At 35.4% G+C, this 20,967-nt stretch overlaps 1 long non-coding RNA gene and 1 pseudogene across 1 annotated transcript; both read left to right on the top strand.

Annotated features, from left to right (window-relative positions):
• The first annotated feature begins 254 nt into the window (after positions 1-254).
• Positions 255-1,155, top strand: LOC141710634 (uncharacterized). The gene is made up of 3 exons (XR_012570991.1): positions 255-349; positions 677-763; positions 848-1,155. It is a non-coding gene; the product is annotated as an uncharacterized LOC141710634 (long non-coding RNA).
• A 550-nt stretch (positions 1,156-1,705) lies between these two features.
• LOC141713988 (protein DETOXIFICATION 21-like) overlaps positions 1,706-20,967 on the top strand; it is a 36,696-nt pseudogene continuing 17,434 nt past the window's right edge.

Raw genomic sequence — 20,967 nt, 5'->3', positions numbered from 1 at the left:
ACTCTATTGGCATGTTCAATTCTTCTGAATAGCATTCAACCATCTTGCGTAAGTTTGTATTAAGTGTTTGTGTTTCAAGTACTGGAATCATGGACATTATGCAGAACTATAGGGGGTAGAAAATTGTTTTAAAAAAGGAAAAAAAGCTGCTTCAAATATTGGTTATTACACCACGATATTCTTTTGTGAAACAATGAGCCACAATTGATTGACACGGGCGTTTCTTTATAGGTGTTGCTGTTGGGGCTGGCTGGCAAGCACTGTGGCATATGTGAACATTACATGCTATTACTTGATCGGAATTCCAATTGGAGTTGTGCTTGGTTATGTTCTCCAGTTTCAGGTTAAAGTGAGTGTTCTCATCACCTTCTTGAGTTCCTTTTATTTGTAAGAATAGAAAACTAATCCTTGTTTGGAAAGCATCCATCAATTGTATTTTTTAGTACACCTATTATAACTAACGTGGCTGAATAACATTAACATAGAGGAACTCAGGAACCTATCTCAAATTACTTGGATGCGAGAATAATAGAGTCCTATTCGACCAAATGATATATCAAATGTGCACATACACCATGCAGTTAAGAGCTAAAGCATGTATATTGCTCAGATTTTCGGAATTTGCTGCCCATTGTCAACTCAGGCACTCTGTTTTCATTAAAAATCTGATTTGTAGGGTGTTTGGGTTGGAATGTTGTTCGGTACACTCACTCAAACTGTTGTACTAATGATAATTACTTACAAGACTGACTGGGAGAAACAGGTAATGTGATTGCCTTTTTTATCCTTATACTATAATGATCTTTCCAGGTTTGAGTATGCGCTAACAACTTTGTTATATCGGCAGGTATCAGCTGCTAAACTCCGAGTAAAGAAGTGGTCTGTAGGATCTGACCAACAAGCTGAAGGAGATGAACAAAATGCACGAAATTGAGAAATTTTATGACTTGGAAATAATTAGCTTAAACAAATTTAATAATAAGTTTTATTTACCCAAGTTAATTTTAGTAGGTGGGAGTCAAAAATCCTGCATCCCACCTTTTGGCTTCTTGCTGCAATTGTATAATTGCAATGGTATAACCTTCATATGTGAAGGTCTGATTTTCCTCCAACATATAATCCATTTGGGTGGAGCATTGGGGATTTGGACTGTCATCCTGTTTGTTGGAAAAATTATATCGAAAAATTTATATGATCTGAAACTTGTATAAAAAGAAGTAAAGTGAGGTAAATATCATGAAATATAGGCTATAGCCTATAGCCTAAAAGTTGGGTCAACAAAAACTTCCATTTATCTTTCGTTTAAACAATAAAATGAAAAGGTCAAATACCGTCTAAAGATCACGAAATATAGGATAAGAGTCCGGTCAATAAAAAGACATACCCTTTATTCACTTCAGGTAAAATGTAACTTGTACATTATAATTTGAACATGTTAAATTTAATATTGTCTTGATAAAATCCCCCGCATGTTTTACTAGAAAAATGCCATGCAAAGATCAAGAGATATATGGGCTAAACTCTGGGTCAACAATAAATATATGTGAATCTGCAGCAGTTCAATTAATAAAACGTTAGTTATAGATTAGTACTAATTATGTTTTCAAAATTATCAGACAATATATAGCATGAAATACCAAGGAATTTGGTGCACAATACGAATCCTTAATTGTATATCAATTACTATATCTTCACTATAGCAGACATGGAGCATACTGTGAATAAAAGGTTGTGAGACAAGTTCGAAAGCCAGAAGATGTTGATGAGGGCAGTCCCAATTAGACAGAATATGGATGGAGTCCAAGAAAATGTGGATTGTGGCTGCTCCTGCAATTTTTACAAGATTTTCAACATTGGAGCTAATGTTATCAGCAGGCATTCATAGGTCATATTGGATCCACAGAGCTGCTGCTTTCGCTCTCGTCTCCACTGTTCTGCTCAGATTTGCAATCGGCATACTGGTTAATTTGCCATATCTCTTACTCCTATTTTTCTACTATGTTTTCCTTGGACACTGATGAGTGTATTCTACAGTCGAAGGTTGTAATTCGACCATTTTTAATGATTTTAAATTTTAATGGAATATTTTTGCAAACTGTCAGGTAAATTGTTAACTGCGACAAAATAGATTATGACATTATGTAATTAGACTTTGTTTTAAACATGCAGTTGGGCATGGCCAGTGCATTGGAAACACTATTTGGGCAGTCATATGGGGCAAGACAACATGACATGCTCGGAATATATCTTCAAAGATCGTGGCTTATCTTGTTCTTATGCTTAATTGTTCTATCACCATTATTTATCTTCACCTGAAAAATCAAATTTTCAGGTATAAATAAGGATACGTGTGTTGCTGTGCTCTGTTAAAAAAAAAAAAAAAGCAAACACAGATAAACGCACAACCTCACCCCTCAGTTGTTCCCCTCTTTCACGCGTCCCTTCTCTCTCCCGTCTCTCTGTCTCTCCCCTGTTTATATGCTTCAATTTTCAAAAATTCATATCTCACAAACCGTCCGTCCAAATTTTAATTCTTATATATATAAACGATCAGCGCTTCGATACCTACGTATATGTATATATATGCGAGGTTTTGAGAAGAAAATTTGCGGAGCATATTTTTCGTTTTAATTTATTTTCGGGGCATAGAAAAGGAGTTTGACGGTGTTGATTACTCCACATGACATCTCAGCGTATATATGTCTATGACTATTAATTTCGGATTTTTCTGAAAATATTTTCCGAACATCAGATAATCTCTTCGAGATGTCGAGTTCTCTACAGCTTAATTGGAGATCTCGAAGTGAAGAAATTTCTCTAAGTACAGAATTGCAGAACAGTTCAATATCCAAGGTTGCAAATCAACAAACAATTCACACAGCTGGATTGACAAGTCTACAAAAAGCAGCTTGAGAGATGTGCAAGATTAATGGTGAAGATTAACTGACAAAGGAGGATCAACCAATACACAGTGGATGAAGATATGTTAATCTAGATATGGAAATCTCACTTTTCCCTTAAATAGAAGTGATTAGTGACAGGTTAGAAAAGCGATTAGGACTTCTTATTGTTCACTGTGTAAACCAAAGTTAACTATCGTATAAAGTTAACTGAGGTCTTTGTTTAAGATAGGACTGAATAGATTAAAAATTGTAATTCTCTCTCAAGAAAGAAGCTAAGTTCTAAACCAAGAACTTAGAGATTTTGTAGCAAAACACTGCTTGATTTTTAATATAAAATTAAGTGAGTTTTGAAGATCTTTGTTTTACATATTTGTATTGTTATTTATGTTTAACATCTATTCTACAAAATCATTGATAACAACCAACTGATAAACCCAAAGTCGATTAAAAAGTAAACATTTAAGCCAAAACACATTCACCCCCCCTCTGTGTTGTATTCATATCTAACAAGTGGTATCAGAGCAAAATCTGAAAGTAAACAGATTAGATCTTGGAAAAATGAATACACAGAAAATCAGTAGTATCAAGATTCCTCCCTTTGATAAGGCCAACTACACTTTATGGAAAAAGAAAATATTGTTGTTGATAAGAATGGCCAATCACCTTTACATTCAGATCCTCAAGAATGGGCCCTTCACTCCTATGGTTAGAGTTGAGGAAACCACAGATGGAGACATGGTTATTCCAACTCATTATGCTCCCAAGGATGACTCTGAGTATACTGAAACTGAAATAGAGAAAGTTTCCCTAGACAGTGCTTTGCAACTGATACTAATTGAGTCACTTGACAATGTAATGTATAATAACATTGTCAACTGTGACACTGCTAAACATATATGGGAAAAGATTGAGATACTCTGTGAAGGAACTGAGGAGGTTAGGTCAAATCAAAGAAGGATATTGATTTCTCAGTATGAGGGTTTTATGGCTAAACCAAAGGAAGGTATTACTGATGTGTTTGAAAGGTTTAATAAGCTGATAAATGACTTGCAGCTTCATGATAAATTTTATGATGTTGAAGAAGTGAATTTGAAGTTCTTGCTTACTCTCCCTGATCATTTGCAACAAAAGATCTCTGTAATCAGAGAAGGAAGGGATTTGAGTAGAATCACACTGGAAGTGCTCTATGGGGTTCTGAAAACTTATGAACTTGAAATGATTCAAAAGAAATCATTAAGGGCTGGTCAAGGATATGTAATGGATGGCTCAAGTGCACTGATTGTGAATGATGGCCATACCTCTAATGATGGGCAAAGATCCCAAACTCCAGAAATTTCTACAAGTGAGAAAAGAGTCAATGACACTAAAGAGCAAGCCATACTGGAATTGGATGAAGAAGATGAGTTCTACACTCTTGATGAGCTTGATGAGCTAGACAAATCAATGGTTTACTTGGCTAGAAAATTCTCTAACATTAGAGTGAAGAAACCAAGATTTTTCAAGAGCAAAGAACAGTCCTTCAACAAAGACAACAACTGGAAAGGAAAAGGGAAGTACACTCCTGATAGCAAAACTGGCTACAAAACTAGATATGTTGATAGATCAAACATAAGGTGCTTTAAGTGTGATGAGTTGGGCCATTTTGCTAAAGAATGTAGGAAACCCAAAAAGGCAAAGAAAGATAAAGCTTATCTTGAATTGGAAGCAAAATATGATGCTCTTCTAAAGAAGTAACAAGGGAAAACTTATATTGCTGAGGGCAAAAGCTGGGATGATTCAGATAATGATGAAGATGAAGAAGTTGGAAACTATGCACTCATGGCCTTGGAGCAAGGAGATTCTTCATCATCTAAATCACAGGTACCAACTTTTACCACAATTGATTTAAATGTGAGTCAATATAAGGAAACTGTTGAAAAGATGAGCACAGAAATGTTCCACATTCATACAAGCATGGTTGCTGCAAATGAGGAAGTTAGCAGATTGAAAAAGATCAATGAAAAACTTGAGAGTGAAAAACAAGAGACTGAATTGTTGTTGTTTGAGCTTGATGCTGCTAAGCAAGAAAATGCATACTTAAAGAACAAATTAAAGTTTGCAAGTGAAATTGAAGCAGTATTGAGAGAAAGGCTGGAGAAGAATGAAGTGAAGCTGAAATCCTTCAAAAATGCTTCTGAGTTGATTGGCCAATATCATGAAAAGAATAAGCCATGTACAAACATTACCATTGGTCTTGATTATGAGGGTTTAAACAACAAAAAGAAGTCTGTCAGTGACAAAGAAAAATCAACTGAAACTGAGAATGTTCCAATTATTTTGAAGAAAGTTGAATCACCTTTGTTCAAGGCATGTGAGGTGAACTTCAGTGAAGAAGAGTTGATCATCAAACAGGAGATAGCTGATGAGGACAAGAAAAAGAAAAATGATGAGACAACTCAGTCTTCCATCTCTGTTGAAACACTAAAAGCCAATCAAGAAACTAAGGAGCCTGTGAAGGAGATTAAAGCTGAAGGGGTCAAAAAGAAAAAGAAGAATAGAAATGAAAAGATTGGGATAAACAAAAGCAATAATTTTGCTTATGTTGCAGATGCTCCTAGAAAGAGGTGTGAGAATTGTGGATCAATGAATTACCTAACTCACCTTTGTAAAAAGATTGTTAGCAATCCACCTGAAGGAGTCTGCAAGTACAATGAAGCTAAGGCTAATGATCCCTATTCATTCTGTGACAAGTTTGACTGCATTCCCTGCAACATGAAAGTGATGAAGAGTTGCCACAAATTGAGAATTGATATCATAGAATCAAAAGTTGGTTCTATATCTGAAAGGGAAACTGCTCAACAGTCTATGAATTCGATTTTATCTGAAATTTCTCATTCTACTTCTGCAAAATCAGTTAACAAGAAGAAAGTGCCCAACACAGCTTGGGTAGCTAAACACACTTAATCCTCATTGTGTGCAGGGCAAAGGAAAGAAGGTCATATGGATCATTGATAGTGGATGTTCCAGGCATATGACAGGTGATAATGCCCTGCTATCACAATTTGAGGAGATGGCTGGCCCTTTGGTGACCTTTGGAGACAACAACAAAGGATTCACAATGGGATATGGCAAGATTGTTTCTGGAAATATTGTCATTGAAGATGTAGCACTAGTTGTTGGATTAGAAGTAAATCTTCTAAGTGTTAGTCAATTTGCAGACAGAAGTTTTCAAGTTATTTTCAACAAAGAAGATTGTGCTTTTATTAGCAAAAAGACTGGTGAAATTGCTCTTAAAGGAGTAACAAAGGGAAGCTTGTTTGTTGCAGACTTAGACTCAACAAATAAGGATGGAGTGTGTTGTTTCTACACCAAGGCATCAGAAGAGCAAAGCAAATTGTGGCATAAGAAGCTATCTCACTTGAATTTCAAAGCAATCAACACCTTAGTCAAGAAGGAGCTTGTGAGAGACATGCCCAGTCTGGAATTTGCTCAACTGGAAGTTTGTGAAGCTTGTCAGAAAGGAAAAATGAAAAGATCAAGTCACAAGTCAAAATCTGTGAATTCTATAAGTGCACCTCTGCAACTTATTCACATGGACTTGTTTGGACCAGTAAATGTCTTGTCCATTTCAAGGAACAAATATGCCCTTGTCATGGTTGATGATTTTTCAAGATACACTTGGGTTGAGTTCATGTACTCTAAAGATGAAACTCCAAACATTATAATTGAGCACATCAAGAAAATTGAGAAGCAATCTGAAGGAAAAGTTAGTGTGAAAAGATTGAGGAGTGATAATGGAACAGAATTCAGAAACTCAATATTAAGTGAATTCTGCAAAAGCAAAGGCATTGTTCAAGAATTTTCAGCAGCTAGAACACCTCAACATAATGGAGTAGTTGAGAGGAAAAATAGAACATTGGTTGAAGCTGCTAGGACCTTGCTACAAGATGCTCAGTTGCCAACTAGTTTTTGGGAAAAGGCTGTTAATACTGCATGCTACACTCAAAACAAATATCTCATCAACAAAGCTCATGACAAATCATCTTACTCAATCATGTCTAACAGGAAGCCTACAGTGAAGCATCTACATGTGTTTGGAAGCAAGTGTTATATTCTAAAAGACAACTCTGAATATGTGGGAAAATTTGGCTCTAAAGTTTTTGAAGCAATTTTTCTGGGATATTCATTGGAAAGAACAGCCTACAAAGTTTATGTGATTGATCAAAAGAAAATTATGGAAAGCACAGATGTGACTTTTGATGATGACAAGTGTCCAGGCTTGGAATGCCTTGATGTAAATGATGTTGAAGCCCTTGCATTTGAGAATGTAACCATTAATAGTGATTCTGATGAGGAAGATGAAGTTGTGGCACAACAAATTACAAATGAAGAGACCTCTGAACAAAATCATGGGAATGAAAGCTCTCTTCAGACACCTGAATTTGATGGCACAAACTCAGGGGCAGAAGGAGAGAATGGAAATGACAGTCATGGTAATACTGAAAAAATGATGAAGGCACTAGTCAACAGAAGCACACTATAAAGTGGGATAGGAGTCATATAGTAGAAGCTATTATTGGTGATCCCTCAGCTGGTGTGAGAACTAGAAGTGCAACTACTAATGAATGCCTACATGCATGTTTTCTATCTCAAGTAGAGCCCAAGAAAACTGAAGAAGCCCTATTGGATCCTGATTGGATATGTGTTATGCAGGAGGATCTGAATCAGTTTGAGAGAAACAAAGTTTGGAAATTAGTCCCTGCACCAAAGAACAGAAGCATAATTGGAACTAAGTGGGTGTATGTGGCGCCCTCCAAACCCGGGTCGGAAGTTTGGGGTCCACACACACACCTTATTAATAACCTGCTTATAACAATGATAAAGATAATAATAATGATATGCAGTGACCCTACTTACTGATTACCACGGACTGCAACAGGTTAAAGTATGCACACAAGTCAACCACACTTACTTATATTACAAACCGTTCAAATCCCAACTATCCAAACTCAGAACTGAGTATTAGACATTATTACAAACTTTTACAAACTCAAATTATCTCAAAAGAAGCCTACTAGCTTAGCTCGATCAACCTGAACCCCTAGCTCTCGCGCTGGACTGGGGATCCTCGTTACCAACCTGTTCCTTCTTAACTGGAAAAGAACATAAACAATATCGCACAAATGAGCTAACTAGCTCAGCAAGTCACAATGACAAAACTGAGAATAATGATCATCAGGTGAAAATGGTTACGATATCAAGTGAATAATGAATTATGATTTAGAATTGGATATTATACTTTCATTTTAAAAACCAAGGTTAGGCTGCTGATCAGTCATGCACTAACCCCGAGCAAAGCACACAGCACTGCTCTAACTACTAGATCCAAGGCTCACATTGGCCTAACTTGACCATTATATGGTCTGACCACGAATCTGGTCCACAATTTTATAAAAACAATCCAATTCTAACATAATAAAAGAATAAGCAGTAATGAACAATAAACAACATCATTAACAATATTGGACGTTCAATAATGAAAATGGTTTCAATCTGCATAGGGATCAATATGGCAGTTTCAAAGCATGGATGCTAGGTAATGAAAGAATTGGATAGCAAAGGAAATAATGTTTCAAGGATTCGGCCTTTCAAAGTATAGGATACAATGGTTTGAGTGTGCAAGCAATCTGGTTCAGTGTTTGATATTTAGTTTGTATGCATTTGTGGAGCAGTATCGTATCTGGGTGCACAACAATCAATGGTTTAGAAAGAATAAGGTTTACGGCTCAAGATCAATAACTGGAATCAGGGTTTAGGGTTCAGTGCTTCAAAGCACTTGCAATATCAAACAAGACTATCAATCACTACAATATCTCGAGAAAGTTCAGAATACTGCACTCGCTTTCAATCACCATTGTCTTACTCCTCGACTACCTGTTTCCCTTTCCTACGCCTTGCTTCTTCTTCTCACATATCATAAGTATCTATCAATATTCAACTTGCACAATTCTATTCGACACATACTTCTATCTACCCTTCATTTCACCCAAATCCGATTAACGGATTGAAAGTTACGCAATAAACAAGTAACATCGAATACATAGACCGACAGTTAACCAATCATGTCACATATAGCACATAACACATCACATAATCAATGATATAATGTTTATAAAGAAGTTTCGGGTCATAAACAAGCTTTTGGATATTTAAAATGATTTTTAAAATATTTTTCGGAATTAAAACAGATCGTTGAATCAATTTCGAAGTAGTAAACAGGGTTCGGTTGGCCAATTCTGGCTTCAAAACAATTTTATAATAATTATCGAGCCTTGAAAACAATTTAAAATAATATTTTAAAGCTCGAAACTATTTTTCGGAATTTTTAAATCATTTTTAAATATTTAAATCTAATTAAATAATTAATTAAAATCAATTAATAATTAATTAAATCAATTAATCAATTAATTTTCGAATTAATTGACTAATTAATCAATTAAAAATTAACTGAAATTAATTAACTAATTAATTCAGATTTATTTTTGAATTAAATATAATTTTTGGAATTAAAATAATAATTTTTGGAATTTTCAGAAATTAAAATCGAATTTTTTTAATTAAAATAAATAGGAAATATGATTTTAAATAATTTATAAACAGGAATCCAAAATATGCAAACTCTGGAAACCTGGGGGACTAAACTGTTTCTTCCCCAAAAGTCCAGGGGCCTGTTTGCAATTTTGCAAACCCCCGCCGTCGACTCGCCGGAGTGTGGCCGGAGAACATGATTCCGGCCACCTCAGGCCACCAAACTGTCCAGAATTAATCTACACATTACCAGGAACTTATTTATGCAATCAAAACACATCAATCATCCCTGTCCTGGCCCGAAATTGGCCAAGAACATTGTCGGTTTCCGGCGAACATCGAAAATCTTCAAAACACAACTCCCTTCGATTCAAGCATCCTCTGTTAACGAGCTATATACCAATCGATTGCAAATTTCATAAGGAACATAATCCACTATAAATTAACAGCTAATAACCCCTAAATCAGAAAGCCCCAAATTTCAATTGAAAACATTCATATAGGTTATAAACCCTATTTTAAAATTCGAGAATTAAACCCACTTTTGAGCATGTTATTGAACTCCAAATCAGACGTATGACATATGAAAATCATCAGGAAAACAAGCTCTATAACATGCAATCATCAAATCATACAAACAATCATTCGAACAGAAATTCATATTTTTAATAAAATTAATTAGAAAATAAATAATTTTTCAGAAAATAAACCTTGATTTCTACAGTGATTTGGAACACAGAATTTGATAGAACAACTCAAGACCTTCGTTTTGAGTACTCGAGCTTTTCAAACGGACTCCGGTAACACCTCCGATTGTTGGTTTGATTCTCAGAAAGGTTTATGAATTTGGGGTTTTTCTCTGGAAAATTATATATTAGCTGACTGCAAATGATTTTGATACGAAATAAAATACAATAAAAGGCTATTTATAATTACGGAAAATTAGTATCCCGTTGGATCATTCCAGATGTAAAACGGTACGTTTATTTATAAAAACTGATCCAAACGGTATCGGTTTTCGGGACAATTATCCAAATCAGTACAATTTGTATTGCGGTCTTGGTCTCAGCGCCTGGTTACACGCACTACGAGGTGATAATTGGGATTGTTTAATAAAAAGCTCCCATTTATCGAAAATACGAGTTTTATTCATTTACCGAGATGAATATTGTATCGAAAATGTTGCGCCGGGACCCGCGCAGGACAAACCGTACGCCGGATCGAAAAAGTCAAAACATGAAATATGCTCGGAATATTACAATTAGGTTAGGAAGGAATTCTCGGAAGAGTTTCGGGTTCAAAAAACGTAACCACGGATGACGTCGGTTGGTTCCCGTTTTTATAAAATAGATTTAAATACTTGGAAAAAGATTTTATAAAATTCATATGATTCCTATAAATTTATAAATCAACATAAAAATAATTAGGAAGATATGACAATTATCTATATTTTATTTTGGACATATAAAAATTAAAATACTCAATTAATAATATTTTTAAACATTCAAACACATTTAACACGTAACAAATAATTCACAGAATAGATACTGAACACATATTATAATTATTTATTAGCAAAAATAATTACACGATATATCCCGGATATTACATCCTTCCCCCATTAAAAGGATTCTGTCCTCAGAATCTCCTAAGAAAACAAACGAGGGTACTTTTCTCTCATATCACTTTCTAACTCCTAGGTTGACTCTTCAACCTTTGGGTTTCTCCATAATACTCTTACTAGCTTTACCACTTTATTTCTCAATACCTTCTCTCTTTCCTCTAGAATCTCTATCGGACTTTCTACATATGAGAAATCTTCCTGAAGCTCTATTGGCTCATATTCTATTACATGCCTGGAGTCTGGATTATACTTCTTAAGCATCGATACGTGAAAAACATTGTGAATATGCTCCATGTGCGGAGGTAACGCCAATTCGTAAGCTACTTTTCCAACGCGCTTTAGAATCTCAAAAGGTCCGACATATCTTGGGCTCAGCTTTCCTTTCTTTCCAAACCTCGTTAGTCCCTTCCACTGTGATACTTTCAGTAATACCAAGCTTCCTTCTTCGAATTCCATGTCTTTCCTTGACTGGTCTGTATATTTCCTTTGACGGTCTTGTGCGGCTATCAATCTCTTTTGGATAATTTCCACCACTTCTTTTGTCTGCTGTACTAGTTCAGGTCCAAGTATTTTGCGTTCTCCTACTTTGTAAGTCATATGTCATAGCCTATTTGTATATTCGAGGATTCAACTCAACTCAAATAAGAATGTAATAAGTAAATAGTGGATCTACCGTCAGAGAGATCTCGCAAAGTAACATATGTCAGAGGATTCAGAAACAAGGTTCATCTACAGACTTGGGAAGAAGCTCAAGAAATTGATTAAGCCTCAGTGATGCAAATCAAGATTGTGGATTTAATCAAGTGACAGAGATCTCGTCAGATTATCATTAATTACAAGGATTTAATCTGAAGAAAATCAAAGTATCAAAGTCAAGACATGAAGAAACGTCACGGAAGTCAGTCACTCATGAACCAGACAGTACATCGAGTGTCAACATTGAAGTGGTGGAATTGATTCATAATTGACAGTGATTTTCAGAAGATTTTCGGAAGAATGGTTGCTGCTCAAGATTAGTATTAATTCTCTATTAATTAATTAAGTCATATAATTTAATTAAGAAAATAAATTATATCTGCAAAGATTAATTTATTGATTAATTGAATTAATTGATTAATTAATTCTGAATTAATATTAAGGTTTTTCAGAATTTTAATTGGATTAAAATCTGCATTAAATCAGCAAGACAATTGAAAATGAACTAGCATGACAATCATGATTGTCATACCGATTGTCATGCCAGGCCATTTTCAATAGTCTCACCGAAAGTTATACTGGGAGGAGATTGTCTTGCTAGTTCATTCTGATAGTCTTGCAAGTTCATTTGATTGTCATACCGAAAGTCTTGCTAGCTGTTGAGATTGTCTTGCTAGTTCAAAGGATAGTCTCACCGAAAGTCCTACCAGCTATGGGATTGTCATTCCAGTTCATTCCATTCTGTTGATTGATTAAAAAGACAGAAGCAGCCATTCAAGAATTAACAATCCAACAGAAAAGAAGTCAAGAACATACAGAGAGAAAAAGCAGCCAAATATTTCATCTTATATGCTAATTCAAGATCACAATTTCTAGTTTGTAATGTTAAATCCAATCAACTAGAAATCATTCTCTTGTTCTTGTGTAACAATCTAGCGGATCAAAATCCCTAGAACTTAATCTCAAATTGCGTTTAGCATTTGAATCTTTTTATTACAAAAATAGAAAAAGTTCATGTCGAATTTATTCTAGATTTGTGATAATTAATTTGAGATTAATTCCTTGTAATCGATACAGTTGTTGTAACACCTTTCAAGTTTAATAAAAGTTTTATTTAACTTGAATTTTGTTTCACATTTTTTATTCCGCATTTAATTCGATTATTCGGTACTGTTTGTATTCAACCCCCTTCTACAAACACATTGGGACCTAACAATTGGTATCAGAGCCTTCTGATTAACGAACAAATCAAGATCCTAGACTTTGGGGATTTTTCAACTCCTTGAATTTTTATTCATTCAAAAATTCATAATGACTTCACAAAAAGTTGGAACCATTAAAATTCCACAATTTGATAAAGAGAATTATATTATGTGGAAGAAGAAGATGCTCTTATTTTTACAAGTGGCAAATCCCAAATATTCAAACTTGTTAAAGAAGGGGATAAGAACTCCGATGGTTATTGAACCGGAGGTGATAGTAGATGATGTTGTGATCACCAAAGCCTGAACCTATCCTAAAGATCCTGAGGATTTTTCTCCTGCTGAAAAAGATGAAGCCTTCTTGGATGCCAGCCTTCAGTTAATTTTAATTGATTCCCTTGATCCCTTGATGAACAGACATGTGATGAACTGTAAAAATTCCAAACACATGTGGGAAACTATTGAGGTGATCAATGAAGGCACAGAGGAAGTTAGGGAGAACAAGTTGGAGATCCTAACCTCTGAGTATGAACATTTCAAATCAAATCCAGGAGAAGGAATTACTGAAGTGTTTGAGAGGTACAATGCGTTGATCAACAACCTGAACATCAATGGAAAATTTTATTCAATCAGGGAGGTCAACAAAAAGTTCCTTTTAACACTACCAACTCATCTTGAACATAGAATCACTGCCATTAGAGAAGCTAGAGATCTGAGTGAGATTTCTTTGGACAGGCTCTATAGAGTGTTAAAAACCTATGAGTTGGAGCAGATTCAATAGAAGGAAGTCTACGGGAAGGATAGAATGGTCAGCACATCTAATGCACTTGTAGCTGAAGGTCAACAACAACAGCAATCTCAACAATTGGAGAGAATGGTACAGTGTTCCAAGGCTGAGGAAAATATGTTAGTAGCAGAATATGATCCTCCTACTACAAATCAATCAAGTGATGATTTTTATTCCTTGGAAGAGCTGGAGCAATTGGAAGACGAGTCAATGGCCCAAATTGTCAAGAGATTCTCCCATGTCAGATTCAAGAGGAATCCCAAGCTTAAGTACAAGTCCAACTACAACAAATTCCAGAAAGGTGGATCTTCATCCTCTAACACCAGCAGTGGTGGATACAAAACAGGGATGGTTGATCGGAGCACCATTAGATGCTATAACTGCAATGAGTTGGGACACTTTGCCACAGAATGTAGGAAGCCAAAGCAAGTAAGAAAGAACTCTGAAAGGGCTTATATGGCAAAAGGAAGAAGCTGGGATGATACTGACAGTGAAGATGAAGATGAAGGAAATCTTGCTCTTATGGCTATTGATGGAAAAGCTTCATCATCAAGAATAGAGGTAAAACTTTCTGATGCTGAAATAGTTTATCATCTAAGAGGTAACTTAGATTGTGCACGTCGTGATAATGAACTGTTAAGTTTACAGATCACAGACCTTGAGAAAGAGGTCAATGAATTAAGACTTGTGCACATTAATCAAGACAAATTAAAAGAACAAGTATCATTTATAGAGAATAGAGTTGACTGTTATAAAAAACTCGAAACTATTCTCAAAGACAAGATCACCGGTCTTGAGACTAAGGTTAGAGCCTACTTCAATTCTTGTTCGAAGGCTAAAGAGTTCTACAGTAAGCAATCCGTTAATCAAACATATGGAATAGGTTATGATTACAATGTTGCTATTGGAGAATTAGGCATAAACTCCCTTTCTCGTGTTTGTGCTAATGGGAGGGAAGTACCACATGTGCTTAAGGGTGTTGATGAACCCCTCTATAAACCATCAATTGCTGAACCATTTGATACGACCTCTTCTGTTATTCAAGAAGAAATACGTGCTGAAGATCTTGCTAATGAGAAGGTTGTTTCCAAGTCAAGTGTGTCGAAAGTTCCAGTCAAAGTTGTGCAAGCAACTGAGACTAACTCAGACACATATGAGTTGGATAACAAAAATGCCATGTCTATCATGCATAAATTGCCTGCTGTTAATCACTCTCATAAAGCATGTGGTGTTTCTAATTGTATGTCTTGTGCTTTTAATATGATGTATGCTTATTTTAATGGTAAGCATGTTTCTAATGATAAGACTACTCCTCGTCAGCATGTGAATAACAAGAAGCATGATAGGTCTAAGACTGTCAGTCCTTCTAAGGCTAGAAAGGAGACATTTGTGCCTAAGCTTAAACAGAAAGTTGTTAAGGCTGTTTACAAGGTCAAATGTTCAGTCATTGAGAAAGTTGAGACAATTAAAATTAAAAATGTTGTTTTGCCTGACAAAGGACAATTCTACAAGTATGTCGGGCCCAACCAAGTTTGGGTTCCGAAGAAGGTCTAATCCATTTGTAGTGCAGGGCATTAAACAGGTGTAACCGGTAGTGTGGATTCTTGACAGTGGATCATCAAGACATATGACCGGAGATAGAGCCCTGCTATCAAATGTGGATTGAGAAAGCTGGCCCACTGGTTACCTTTGGAGATAACAGCAAAGGTTTATCCGAGGGATATGGCTGTTTGCAAGCTGGTAATGTTATCATTGAACTTGTAAATAGTTTCTATATTTTTGCTATATTTATATAAGTTTTTATTTGTATTTTCTGTAATTGTAAATATTGTATGATATATGAAATTGAATGTTGATATCTTGTTGATAGATATTTGGTATTTAATTCACTGATATTTGTTTTTATTATTATTATTTGTATTGTATTATTTTTTTTATTTTTTTATTTTTTATTTTATTTTAAATGTTATGCAACATAACAATTAGTATCTAAAGTACTTGACAAGTATCGGTCAATGATATGTTGTTAACATTATGTTACAGATATTTGTAAGCTTTTGACATGAATGAGAATTACTTAGACTTTACCCTAAGTGATCAATGTTTTATCAAAAACTCATTCATATTAAAAAAAACAAAATCAAACTTCTTTCTACATTAGTGATTTCTTATTTCATGTAAAATCCTTTGAAATCACTATTGTACATCATTACTCTCAAAAGATTAAATGTATAATTTTCATTCATTATAAATCTTAAATACATTTTATCTCTATAGTGCCATATATTATGTGTTACAGGTTCAGTCTCCAATGACTTTCTTTCATTGACAGTCATGAGGTTGAAAACCCACAACGTCTATCCCAGACTGTAAAGACAAACACAAAAACAGAACCAACACTCTCTTACCACTAAATGTAGTATGAATAAGCGTGAGGGAGATAGTGCCTTAGTGCACCACATAAGGAAGGTTCTGTAGTCAACCCAGTAGCTCTGTCTCCTACAAAGATGAGTAGTATTTAAATCGAGACAACTGCTAACCCCCATACATCTTCTCAAAAAGATGTAATGGCTGAAAAGGCACAAAAACAGTTACTAGATTCATTCTCTCAACAGGGTGCATCTATTGAAATTTGCCTGTCGGTCAGGGTATCCGATGTAGTGTCACCATCTCAAATATAAACAATTCTTGATGCACAAGGAAAGATTACACACACAAAGGATGAGTTGACGGAAACAAGAGTTTTGACCATTTTAAGGTCAGATTCGATTGTTCAAGGTTCGTTAATGGACCAATTGACTTTACAGGTGTTAGGAGAGGATACTGATCCAAAAGCCATATGTCAGTGGTCAGTGTCTACCTCCCCAGGCTTAAATCCCCTGGATGCATCTGCGGATAGTGGATCTGACATAGGTGCAGATCGGCAACTTGTTGACAATGATTCAGATATTACCTGATGAGTCACAAGGAAATGTCTTCACAGACATTAGAAGGGAACTTTGATCTTTATGCTAAATTCTTTGGATCATTGTTTACCTTCCCAGAATTCAAATCTGGAACCTTAAAAGGGAAACTAGCAACTTGTAGATTATGACTCAGATTCATCTGACGAGTTTAACAAGGATGGGGATTTGCGAACTCCCATTGCACCACCTGTGACCTCCTTAAGGATGGCTAAGGTGATTTTCCTTGCAGGTACAGCTGGATTATGGAGCTATGAGAGAAGAGTGATACACTTGTGAGAATGAGTGTAAACACGAGTGGAGAGAAGAGTGAAACACATGTGAGGTACACTGAACAGAATCACACACTCACAGTGAGGAAGAAAGAGAAACTTCTTATTATTTCTTTTCCAACCAAGTGATATATGAGAGCTCCTTCAGACGACGGCATACATTCCTTCTTTAAGGGGGAGATAAAAGCTTAAGTAATAGTTTGGAGGATTCCTCAACTAAGGGGGAGAAATAGCAGGGAGTAAGAAAAAGATCCTACATGTACACTACACCACACCATTGTTGTTTGTAACTACGGATCCTATTGTACGGGAGAGGTGGTAAACACAAGGTGATTTTCTAGTAAAGGAAGAAGCTGTTTTCAAAAGGGGAGTACCATTGGTTTTTATCTGCGGATCCTATTGTACGGGAGAGGTGGTAAACGAAGGTGATCTTCTTTAATCAGTTGATTCTCATAGGGGGAGAAGCAAGAGAGATATGGGCTTCTCAACAGGAAATGTGGTTGTACAAATGAAAATGAAACTACTTGAAGATATGTTCAGTCTAGAGGAACATCTACTTGGAATCTGGAAAATGTTAAATCTAGTCCAGAACTTTTCTACTATTTACTTTGCATTTCTTTTTATATCTTTTTCTTATTTGTTAGTTGAGTTATCCTCTAGGTATTTGTGTGTTATTGTCTAACAAACAAATAGGGGGAGATTGTAAGTCATATGTCATAGTCTATTTGTATATTCGAGGATTCAACTCAACTCAAATAAGAATGTAATAAGTAAATAGTGGATCTACCGTCAGAGAGATCTCGCAAAGTAACATCTGTCAGAGGATTCAGAAACAAGGTTCATCTACAGACTTGAGGAGTTAATTCACTGGAAGAAGCTCAAGAAATTGATCAAGCCTCAGTGATGCAAATCAAGATTGTGGATTTAATCAAGTGACAGAGATCTCGTCAGATTATCATTAATTACAAGGATTTAATCTGAAGAAAATCAAAGTATCCAAGTCAAGACATGAAGAAACGTCACTGAAGTTAGTCACTCATGAACCAGACAGTACATCGAGTGTCAACATTGAAGTGGTGGAATTGATTCATAATTGACAGTGATTTTCAGAAGATTTTCAGAAGAATGGTTGCTGCTCAAGATTAGTATTAATTCTCTATTAATTAATTAAGTCATATAATTTAATTAAGAAAATAAATTATATTTGCAAAGATTAATTTATTGATTAATTGAATTAATTGATTAATTAATTCTGAATTAATATTAAGGTTTTTCAGAATTTTAATTGGATTAAAATCTGCATTAAATCAGCAAGACAATTGAAAATGAACTAGCATGACAATCAGGATTGTCATACCGATTGTCATGCCAGGCCATTTTCAGTAGTCTCACCGAAAGTTACACTGGGAGGAGATTGTCTTGCTAGTTCATTCTGATAGTCTTGCTAGTTCATTTGATTGTCATACCGAAAGTCTTGCTAGCTGTTGAGATTGTCTTGCTAGTTCAAAGGATAGTCTCACCGAAAGTCCTACCAGCTATGGGATTGTCATTCCAGTTCATTCCATTCTGTTGATTGATTAAAAAGACAGAAGCAGCCATTCAAGAATTAACAATCCAACAGAAAAGAAGTCAAGAACATACAGAGAGAAAAAGCAGCCAAATATTTCATCTTATATGCTAATTCAAGATCACAATTTCTACTTTGTAATGTTAAATCCAATTAACTAGAAATCATTCTCTTGTTCTTGTGTAACAATCTAGCGGATCAAAATCCCTAGAACTTAATCTCAAATTACGTTTAGCATTTGAATCTTTTTATTACAAAAATAGAAAAAGTTCATGTCGAATTTATTCTAGTTTTGTGATAATTAATTTGAGATTAATTCCTTGTAATCGATACAGTTGTTGTAACACCTTTCAAGTTTAATAAAAGTTTTATTTAACTTGAATTTTGTTTCACATTTTTTATTCCGTATTTAATTCGATTATTCGGTACTGTTTGTATTCAACCCCCCTTCTACAAACATATTGGGACCTAACATACTTCATCCCAATACACTGGAGATTTGCATTTGCGTCCATAAAGGGCTTCATAGGGTGGCATCCCAATACTGGCATGATAACTGTTGTTATAAGCAAATTCTACCAGAGGTAAATGCTCGTCCCAACTTCCTTTGAAATCAATAGCACAAACACGCAACATATCTTCAATCGTCTGGATCGTTCTTTCACTTTGGTCATCCGTCTGTGGGTGGTAAGCTGTACTTATATTCAGTCTTGTTCCCAAGCATTGTTGAAAACTCCTTCAAAATCTTGAATTAATTCTTGGATCTCAATCAGATACAATAGACACAGGAACTCCATGACGAACTTCGATTTCCTTCAGGTACATATGGACCAACTTGTCGAGCGAAAATCTTTCATTTATAGGAAGAAAATGAGCTGACTTGGTAAGTCTATCCACTATAACCCAAATGGCATCATGATTAGCCCTTGTCCTTGGTAATCCAACTATGAATTCCATGGCAATATGTTCCCACTTCCACTCTGGAATCTCCAATGGCTGTAGCAATCCACTTGGTCTTTTATGTTCGGCTTTAACTATCTGACATGTATAACATCTGCTAACCCATTCCGCAATTTCCCTCTTCATATCTGGCCACCAATAATTTTCCTTTAAATTTCTGTATATTTTGGTACTCCCTGGATGGATTGAATACCTTGAATTATGTGTTTCCTGTAAAATTTCATTCTTCAGCTCCATCACCGGTGGAATCCAAATTCTAGAAGAAAACCTAAGAATACCTTGATCATATTTCTGCGTGCACAATTCCTCACCTACCAAATGATTTATATCTTGATCCATTACATCTTCCTGACACTTCTTTATTTTCTCTAACCACTCCGGCTGGAAAGTCATACTGTATATTTCTGCTTCATCAGGCTTGCAAACTCTAATTTCCAATTCCAGTTTCTGAAATTCCTTATATATCTCTTCAGGTACTGATAACACATTTAACTTTTCCTTCCGACTCGATGCGTCTGCTACAACGTTTGCTTTACCGGGATGATAATTAATAGTGCAGTCGTAATCCTTGATCAATTCTAACCATCTCATTTGCCTCATATTAAGTTCCTTCTGTGTAAATATATATTTCAAGCTTTTGTGATCCGTGTAAATCTCGAACTTTTCTCCATACAGATAATGTCTCCATATCTTCAAAGCAAAAAGTATAGCTGCTAGCTCCAAATCATGAGTAGGATATTTCTGTTCATGTGGTTTTAATTGCCTTGACGCATATGCAATCACCTTATCGTGCTGCATTAGAACGCATCCTAGTCCTTTATGAGAAGCATCGCTATAAATTACAAAATTCCCTTGATCGTCTGGAAGTGACAAAACAGGTGTTGTGATTAATTGTTGCTTCAATTCCTGAAAACTTTCTTCGCACTTATCGTTCCATATAAACTTTTCATTCTTCCGTGTAAGCTTTGTCAATGGTATTGCAATCCTTGAAAATTTTTGAACGAATCGACGATAATATCCCGCTAATCCCAAGAAACTTCTTACCTCGGTGGGTGTTTTCGGTCTTTCCCAATTTGTAATGGCCTCAATCTTTGCTGGGTCTACCTTGATCCCTTCATTACTGACTATATGTCCTAAGAACTGAACCTCCTGTAACCAAAATTCACACTTCGAGAATTTAGCATATAACTTCTTTTTCCTTAAAATCTCTAAAGCTGTTCTCAAATGTTCCGCATGATCCCCTTCCGCCTTTGAATAAATCAAAATATCGTCTATAAACACAATAACGAACTTGTCCAAGTATTTCTTGAAAATTCTATTCATCAGGTCCATAAACGCTGTCGGGGCATTGGTCAATCCAAAAGACATCACTAAAAATTCGTAATGTCCATACCTTGTTCTGAAAGCTGTCTTTGGTATATCTTCT

The sequence above is a fragment of the Apium graveolens genome, chromosome 3, assembly GCF_009905375.1.
Source record: "Apium graveolens cultivar Ventura chromosome 3, ASM990537v1, whole genome shotgun sequence".
Lineage (NCBI taxonomy): Eukaryota > Viridiplantae > Streptophyta > Magnoliopsida > Apiales > Apiaceae > Apium > Apium graveolens.
The sequence above is the reverse complement of the archived record's forward strand: the minus strand, read 5'-3'. Positions and strand labels throughout refer to the sequence as shown.